Raw genomic sequence first — 9,490 nt, forward strand, 5'->3', positions numbered from 1 at the left:
CTCTAGAAAGATCCGTGATGCTGAACATTTTCTGATGTATTTATTTGTCATTTTTACTTTTTCTCTCAAAAACCTGTGTTCATCTCAAATACTCATTTATGGATTGGTTTTTAAATTTAGATTTGATTTTGATTTTTTTCAATTATTCCTCTAAATATTACTCTTTTGTCTGAGGAGGAACTAGGTAAATTTTTTTTCCCACTCTATGGGTTGTCTTTTCACTCTGTTGGTGAATTCCTTGGTTGTGTAAAAATGTTTTAACAAGATGAGATACCAGTTGTTAATTCTTTGTATTGTTAGTGGTATAATATGGGCTTTGTTTATGAAGTCTTCGCCTATAACTGTGTCTTCAAGGATTCTATGTATTTTTTCCTCTAGCAGATTTAGTGCTTCTGTTTCAATATTAGATTTATGATCCATTTTGATTTTGGTTTAGTTTGTGGTCATAGATATGAGTCTAATCTTAGTCTTCAGCTTGTGGAAAGTCAGTTTTTCCAGCACTGTTTTGTGTTTGAACTTGATTCTGGATCTTCTATGCTGTTCACTTGATCTTCTAGTCTTAATCTTTTTTGCCAGAACCATACTGATTTTATTGAAGTAGTTCTGACTTATAGCTTAAAGTCAGGCATTGTGATGCCCCCTGCCTTTTATTTGTTGCTCAGAACTGCTTTTACTATTCTAGGTCTCTTCCACTTTTAAGTGAATTTTAGAAATGATTCCTCTAATATATGTGAAGTACGTTAATGGTATTTTGAATGGGATTGTATTAAATCTGTGTACAAATTTTGGGAGTGTGACCATTTTCACTATTTTGATTCTTCCTACTCAAGAACAAGGACGTTTTTCCATTTTCTTTTTCTATTTAATGTTATTTGATTTTGAAGAGCAAACATGAAGCAAAAAAAAAAAAAATACAGCCCGAAGAAAGACACAAACAGGGCAACAAACAACAATGTATATGTCCTGGGCCCCACTAAAACTTCTCGCCTACCTGATGCCCTCTCCCTGCTCACCCACCAACCCCAGCCAGTGGCTAGGGCCCTTAGCTGGAGGGAACTTCCTGCCTCCATCTAGCAGTCAGGCCTGGTGTGGAAAGCAGCAGTGGAACTCCTGGCAGAGTGGCTAGGAGAGACCCAGCCAGCTAATCCAGGAGCAGAACAGCCCAACAGTGGGACATGGTGGGGGTCACTTCCCCATGTTGCAACAGGAGAAGCCAAGCACAGCAGCCAGACCCAAGCAAGAACCAAGCAAGATCTAAAAGGTTGAACTTGGTAGATTCACACCTGGTAAGCTGAGACACACTGCTAGACCCAGATCTATGAGAGTATTTCTCTCTCTCTCTCTCTCTCTCTCTCTCTCTCTCTCTCTCTCTCTCTCTCTCCTGATTGAGAGAGGGGGCAGCAAGTAACCTGGGTGAAAGACTGCATGGAAATCTCTGGGTATATCAAAGGTAGGTGACAAGACAGATCACAGGGGGAACTAACGTAAATACAAATTCCCATTTTCATATCTAATTAGCTATACAGTCATGATGCTGGCACTTAGAGTCTAAAATACAAACCCATTAGTTACAAAAGATTGTCAAGCACTAAATCTCACTGACCATTATTAGTGATACTAACTATGGTACTGTAAAAACAAAACTGCAACTGATTAACCACACAATGTCCCTTGGGTAATAATATTGGTAGGACTTAAGTTAACTACCACACCAAGGCTCTACACCAAAGTTCAGTGTGCAATGCTATACAAAATGACAAAAAGCAGGCTCAAAATGCAGTCTCAGGCCCCAAGTGCACAGAGAACAAATGCAGGAGACACTAGCCTTAAAGAAATTGGAAGCCACATACTTGAAATCTCTGCAGAAAGGTATAGATGATTCAGATCAGAAATAATCTCTGAAGTAAAAAAAGAAATGATAACTATAATCAAAGAAGTACTAAATGGTTCTAAAGTAGACACTGATACAAAAATAGAGCAGAATATAAAAATGATGGAATCTGTGAATAAGCAATATAGGAAGGAAATAGAATGCATGAAGCAGATCCAAAGTGATATACAGGAAATTAAAACCTCAATAACAAGCTGGCAAAACCATTTGAATGAAAGTGAAAATAGACTTTCAGACCTTGAAGACACCATTGTAGCTAGTGAAAAGGTAAGATCTCTTAAAATCAAGGTAGACCCAGCTGTGCTTTACCCTGCAAAACTGTCAAGTTTGATGGAGAAGTGAAATACTTCCATGACAAAGAACAACTAAAGAGTTTCATGAGGACAAAGACAACCCTACACACACTACTAAGAGATATTCTTGAGAGGGACCAAAATGACCACAATTCCATGAATGAGAACAGAAAGAATCCACAAAAAAAGGCAAACAATTACATACAGGAGAAAAAGGAGTAAACAACAGCAGGTAAATAACATGTCAATCGTAAGTCAATACATCTCAATTGTAACCATCAATGTAAATGGACTCAATACACCAATTAAGAGAAACACACTGGCACAGTGGATTAGGAAGCAAAATCCAACAATCTGCTGAATACAAGAAACACTTAAGGCATAAACAAATTCATAGGCTGAAAGTCAAAGGATGGAAAACAATACTACATGCACCAGTACCTCAGAAAAAAGCAGCAGTAGCAATCCTGTTCTCAGATAGTCTCAACTTCAAATCAAGAATGATTAAGTGAAATAAAGAAGGCCACTGTATACTGGTTAGGGGAAAAATACAAGAGGGAGAGATAACACTCATAAGTATGTATGCACCAAACACAGGTGCAAATAACTATATAAGACAAATCCTAATAGACATCAAAAGTCTAATATCCAATACAACAATCTTAACAGGAGACCTTAACATACCCTTATTCCAAAAAGATAGGTCAAGCAGACAAAAAATTAGAAAAGAAGTAGCAGAACTGAACCAGAACTTGGAACAAATGGACTTAGTGGACACATACAGTGTTCCACCCAACCACAGCTGAATACACATTTTTCACAGCTGTACATGGGTCATTTTCTATAATAGACCACATACTAATCCATAGGTCAAGCTTAAGTATATGCAAGAAGTTCCAGACACAGCCAGTGTGGGATAGCTTCTCCATTCTCCGGTGCCCACTGGATCTCTCCAGATCCAGCCCAAGCCTGGCATGTGAGTGAGACTTTCAGGCATGCTCTCAGGACCCCTCCAAATCCCTCCACAACCAGCCAAGGCCCGCCCTGTGAGTGAGAACTTCTTGTGTGCTCTTGGGACTTCACCAGATGCAGCCTAAGCCCAGGCCCAGCCAGTGTGTGGCAGAACTTCCATGCTTTCCTGCATTGGCTGGATCCCTCTGGACCCAGCCCAAGCACAGCCTGTGAGTGAGACCTTCAGCCATGCTCTCGGGACCCCTCTGAACACCTCCAGAACCACCCCAGGCCCAAGTGTAAGACCTTCAGCCTTGCTCTTGGGACACCTCTGAACACCTCCAGAATGAGCCTAGGCCTGGGCTTATGAGTGACAACTTCCGCAGCACTCTCAGGACCCGTCCAGACACAAGCAAAGCCCAGGTCCAGCTAGTGCACAGGAGAGCTTCCATGCTCCCCTTTGACTGCTGGATCCCTCCAGATCCAGCCCAGGCCTGGCATATAGGCTTGGTGTGAAACTCTTCAGCTGAATTCCCTGCAGAAAGGCTAGAGGCCAGAACCACTGAGCTAAGCCAGGAGCAGAATATCTTACCAGAGGGGCACAGCAGGTTCACTTTCATGGGCTGAAGCAAGCAGAAGATGAGCACAGCAGCCAGACCCTAGGCAGGCACAACTGGATGAATTCAAACTTCATAGATCTGTACCCCGTAAGCTCAGACACTTTGCTAGACCCAGATAGATCTATAAGAGCATCCTCCTTCCTGCTCTCTTAACTGACAAAGGGGACAAAAGGTTACCAGGATGAACTAGTCCACCTGGAAAACACCAGGCACATCAAGGGGAGGTGATAAGACAGAACTTAGTGGAACTAACTTAAATACAAATTCCCAATTTAATATCTGCTTAGCAAAAAGAATGATAATATCTGCTTAGCTATACAGGCATAATGATTGCTCTTAATATCTGAAATACAAAGCCATTAGTTACAAAATTTGTCAACCAGTAAATATCATTACGCATTATTAGTGCTCATTATTATAGTTTTGAAAATACAAAACTATAACTGCCTTAACCATATAATCTCTCTTGGGGAAGAATTTCAGTAGGTGTTAAGATTATAACTGCACCAAAGCTCTACACGAAAGGTCAGTGGACAGTGCTGTATAAAGTGACAAAGAGAAGGAGCAAAATGAAATCTCCAGGCCCTGAGCCCACCCAGAACAAATGCAGAAAACACTAGCACAGAAGAAATAGAGAATCACAAAGCTGAAATGTCCAAATTAATAGTATCTTAAAGAAACAACTGCAGAAAGGTAGAGAGGAACTCAGATCAGAAATAACTTTTGAAAGAAAAAAGAAATATCTGAATTAATAGCATCTGAAGTAAAGCATCAACTGCAGAAACATATAGAGGAAATCAGATCAGAAATGATCCCTGAGGGCCGGCCAAATGGTTCATTGAATTACAGAGCTTGCAACGAGGTGCAGGGCTGGGGGTTTGAGCCATGGGCCTGCCATTCCAGGCCTGCCATGCCGTCCCCAACCCCAGGGGGAGTAAGGACAGCAATTGAGACTGGGTGTGGAGGCACTCTCCTGTAACCCCAGAACTTAGGAGGTTGTAAACAGGCAGATCACTCTAAGTCAGATCTAGCAGGGAGACCCTCAACACCCTGTAGAACTGTCCCTAATATATATAGTGTCTTCTCAAGAAGACACTGACAAAAAATAGAGATAGTAAAACGATGATATCTTTCAATGAGCAATATAGGAAAGAAACAGATCACATGAAGCAGAGGCAAAGAGATATAGAGGAACTTAAAATCTTAAACACAGGCTTGCAAAACCATTTGAGTGAAAGTGAAGATAGAGTATCACATCTTAAAGTAGCTAGTGCAGATAGTGATAAGGTAAGAAAAGATCTCTTAAAAGCAACTAAGATGCAGGAAAAAATAGTTCATCACCTTCAAGATAATGCAAAGATGAACAATGTGAGACAAATAGGAATCAATGAGAAAGGAGTCAATACAAATGATATAAAAAGAATACGGGCAGAAGTAATAGCAGAAAACTTGCCATATATGGTGAAAAATCTGACATTCAGGTAACCAAAGCATATAGAATTCCAATTAACATCAACCAATGAAAAATACAAAAAGACATATAATAGTCATGATGCCAGAAGTCCAGCACAAGAACAATATACTAAAAGCCACTGGCATAAAGAAACAGATCACAATTAAAAGAAAACCCATCATAGTAATGGCAGACTTCTCTTCACAAACTATGAAGTCAAGAAGACCATGGAGCAAAATCCAACAATATTCTGTATACAAGAAACACACATAAGATATTAACAAACTCATAGGCTGAAAGTCAAAAGATGGAAAACAGTACTAAAAACCCCAGGACTGGAGAAAAAGCAGGGATAGCAATCCTGTTCTCAGACAGTCAAAACTTCAAACCAAGAATGACCAAGTGAAATAAAGAAGGCCATTACATACTGGTTAGGGGAAAAATACAAGAGAAAGAGGTAACACTCATAAATATGTATGCACCAAACAGAGGAGGACCAAACTACATAAAGCAAATCTTAATGGACATGAAAAATCTAATATCCAATACCACAAGCTTAACAGGAGACCTTAGCACCCCCTTATCCTAAAAAGATAGGTCAGCTAGACAAAAACTTAGCAAAGAAATAACAGAACTGAACCAGAGCTTGAAACAAATGGACCTGGTGGACATATACAGAGTGTTCCACCCAAACACAGCTGAATACACATTTTTCTCAGCTGCACATGGGTCATTTTCTAAAATAGACCACATACTAGTCCATAGGTCATGCTTAAGTATATGCAAGAAAACAGAAATTATCCCATGCACATTATCTGACCACAGTGCAATAAAACTGGAAATAAATGACAAAAGAAACCAGAAAAAACCCTATATACATGGAAATAAACAACACCCTCCTCAGCAACAAATAGGTCACAGATGAAATTAAACAAGAAATTCAACAATATCTACAATTCATTGAAACTTCAACCAATTCTTATCAGAATTTATTGGATGTGATGAAAGCAATTCCTAGAGGGAATTTTATAGCTGTGAACTCACACATTAGGAAAACAGAGTGGAAACAAATAAACACCCCAATTCTGCACCTCTGGCATCAAGAAAAAGAAGAGCAAAGTGAACGCAAAGTCCGAAGATAGGAAGAAAGCATAAAGATTAGAGCAGAGATTAATTCAATTGAGACAAAGAAAATAATTCAAAGAATTAATGAATAAAAAAGCGGTGTTCTTTGAAAGATTAAATAAAATTGATAAACCCCTAGCTAACCTCATTAAAAAGAGGAAAGAAAAAATTCAAATACAAGGGAATAGGAATGAAAAGGTTACAATTACCACAAACCGAGTGGAAATTCAGAAAATCATCAATAGCTACTTTGAGAATCTTTACTCTCACAGAATAGAAGACACAGAAGAATTGGACAGAATCCTACAAAGGTGCCAAATTACCAAAACTGAATCAAGAAGATATAAGAACACTCAATAACTGAAACAGCCAATGAAATAAAAATTGTTGTAAAAAGACTACCGCCAAAGAAAAGTCCAGGTCCTGATGGATTCACAGGTGCATTCTACAAGAAATTTACAGAAGATATAATCCCTATACTCCTCAAATTCTTCAATGAAATTGAAAAGGAAGTAATCCTCCCAAAATCATTCCTAGAGGCAAGTATTATACTGATACCAAAACCAGGGAAAGACACAACTAAAAAAGAGAACTACAGGCCTATCTTCCTCAGAAACATAGATGCAAAAATCCTCAATAAAATCCTAGCAAGATTTTTTGTGGGTGGCAGCAAGTGAGAAGGGAGCACCATGAAGACACACTTTGGGAATACAAGGTGGTAGGGCATTGCCTACCCACCCCAAAGTGATGCATACCGCCTCTGTACCGCATGAGGATTTTTGCACCCAATCATGTCATTGCAAAGTCCTGTTTCTGGAACTTCATGTCCCCCCTGAAGAAGATGAAGCAATCTTCAAGGGAGATCATGTACTGTGGGCAGGTGTTTGAGGAGTCTCTGCTGTAGGTGAAGAACTTTGACACCTGGCTGTGCTAGGACTCCCGCAATGGCACCCAGAACATGTACTGGGAGTACTGGGACCTGACCACAGCAGGCACCATCAACCAGTGCTATCGGGACATGGGAGCTTGGCAACAAAGCCGCGCCCACACCATCCAGAACATGAGGGTAGAGGAGATCAGAGCCAGCAAGTGCCACTGGCCCACTGTCAAGCAGTTCCACAACTCCAAGATCAAGTTCCTGCTGCCCCACCAGGTCCTGCATCACCAGCACAAGTCCTGCTTCACCACCAAGAGCCCAACACCTACTTGTAGAGACGGTGCCAATAAACCTCGTGCTGCTCCCCCAAAAAATCAATAAACAAAATAAAATAAAATCCTACCATGTAAATACAGCAAATCTTCAAGAAGATTATACAACATGACCAGGTAGGATTCATCGCAAGAATGCAAGGATGATTCAATTATGCAAATCCATAAATGTAATTCACTATATTAATATGGCCAAATCTAAAAAGCACATGATCATCTCAATTGATGCAGAAAAGGCTTTTGACAAAGCCCAACACTCATTCATGTTCAAAGTCATACAGAAAATTGGACTAGATGACCTCTACTTCAATCTGATAAAACCCATCTATGACAATCCAAAGGTTAACTTAATTCTAAATGGAGAATTTCTAAATGAAATCTTTTACTCTAAGATCTGCTAAAAGACAAGGATGTCCTCTTTTATCAGTCCTATTCAATATAGCTCTGGAATCATTCGCTAGATAAATCAGAAAAGAGACAGAAATAAAAGGAATAAGAATAGGTAAAGAAGAAGTTAAACTATCATTATTTGCAGATGACATGACACTGTACTTGGAAGACTCAAAAAACTCCACCAAGAAGCTACTAGAACTAAGAAACAAATGTAATACTCTATATCAATAGAGGGAAAACTAAAAACCACATGATCATCTCCATTGATGCACAAAAGGCTTTTGACAAAATCCAACAATCATTAATGTTCAAAGTCCTACAGAAAATTGGAATAGATGGCCTCTACTTCAATCTGGTAAAAGCCATTTATGAAAACCCAACAGCTAATATAATCCTAAATGGGGAAAAACTGAAATCTTTTATTCTTAGATGTGGTACAAGAAAAGGATGTCCTCTATCACCCCTCCTATTCAATATTGTTCTGGAATCATTAGCTACAGCCATTAGACAAGAGAAAGAATAAGGAATAAGAATAGGCAAAGACGAAGTTAAATTATCTTTATTTGCAGATGACATGATACTTTATTTGGAAGACGCAAAAAAACTCAAGAAACTACTAGAATTAATACAGAAATTCAGTAGCATAGCAGGTTATAAAGTCAGTACCCAAAAGTCAATAGCATTCCTCTACACAGACAACAAACACACTGAGAGGAAAATTATAGAAAAAATACCTTTTACAGTAGAACTGAGGAAAATGAAATACCTTGAACTTCATCTAACTAAAGAAATCAAAGATTTTTTTTGAGGAGAATTACAGTACTCTGAAAAGAAAGATTGTAGAGGATTTCAGAAAATAGAAAGATATTCCATGCTCCTGGATAAGAAGAACCAACATTGTGAAGATGGGCATACTCCCAAAATTGCTGTACAGATTTAATGGAATCCTTATCAGACTGCCACTGACATATCTCACAGACCTAAAGAAATCATTCCTCAAATTTATCTGGAACCAAAAAAGACCGAGAATAGCAAAGGCAATCCTGGGCAATAAAGACAAGGCAGGAGGCATGACAATTCCTGACTTGAAATTATACTACAAGGTTTCTGTGATAAAATCAGCATGGTAGTCACAAAAAATAGACCTGAGGATCAATGGAATAGATTAGAAGATGCTGAAGCCCGTACAAACACACTCAGCCACCTAATCCTTGACAGAGGGGCCAAACATACACACTGGAAGAAAGATAGTCTCTTTAACAAATGGTGCTGGAAAAACTGGCTCTGGACATGCTGAAAAATACACTTGACCCAGGTCTATCACTATGCACTAAACTAAACTCAAAATGCATTAAAGATCTAAACATTAAAATAGAAACATTGCATCTCCTGGAAGAGAGAGTAGGAGCAAATCTTGAGGACATTGGTGTAGGCAAAGAGTTCATGGAAAGAAATCAAATCGCAGGGGAAACATTTGAAAGAATTAACAACTGGGACCTGCTCTTACTGAGAAGTTTTTTCACATCAAAAGAAATTACCAACAAAGTGAAAAGGC

The 9,490-nt window shown here is 39.1% G+C and overlaps 1 pseudogene; it reads left to right on the forward strand.

Annotated features, from left to right (window-relative positions):
* Positions 1 to 1,175: 1,175 nt before the first annotated feature.
* Positions 1,176 to 7,591, forward strand: LOC111814523 (annotated as a pseudogene).
* The last annotated feature ends 1,899 nt before the right edge of the window (positions 7,592 to 9,490 follow it).

This window comes from Octodon degus, unplaced genomic scaffold (genome assembly GCF_000260255.1).
Source record: "Octodon degus isolate 3935 unplaced genomic scaffold, OctDeg1.0 scaffold00345, whole genome shotgun sequence".
In the NCBI taxonomy this organism is placed as follows: domain Eukaryota; kingdom Metazoa; phylum Chordata; class Mammalia; order Rodentia; family Octodontidae; genus Octodon; species Octodon degus.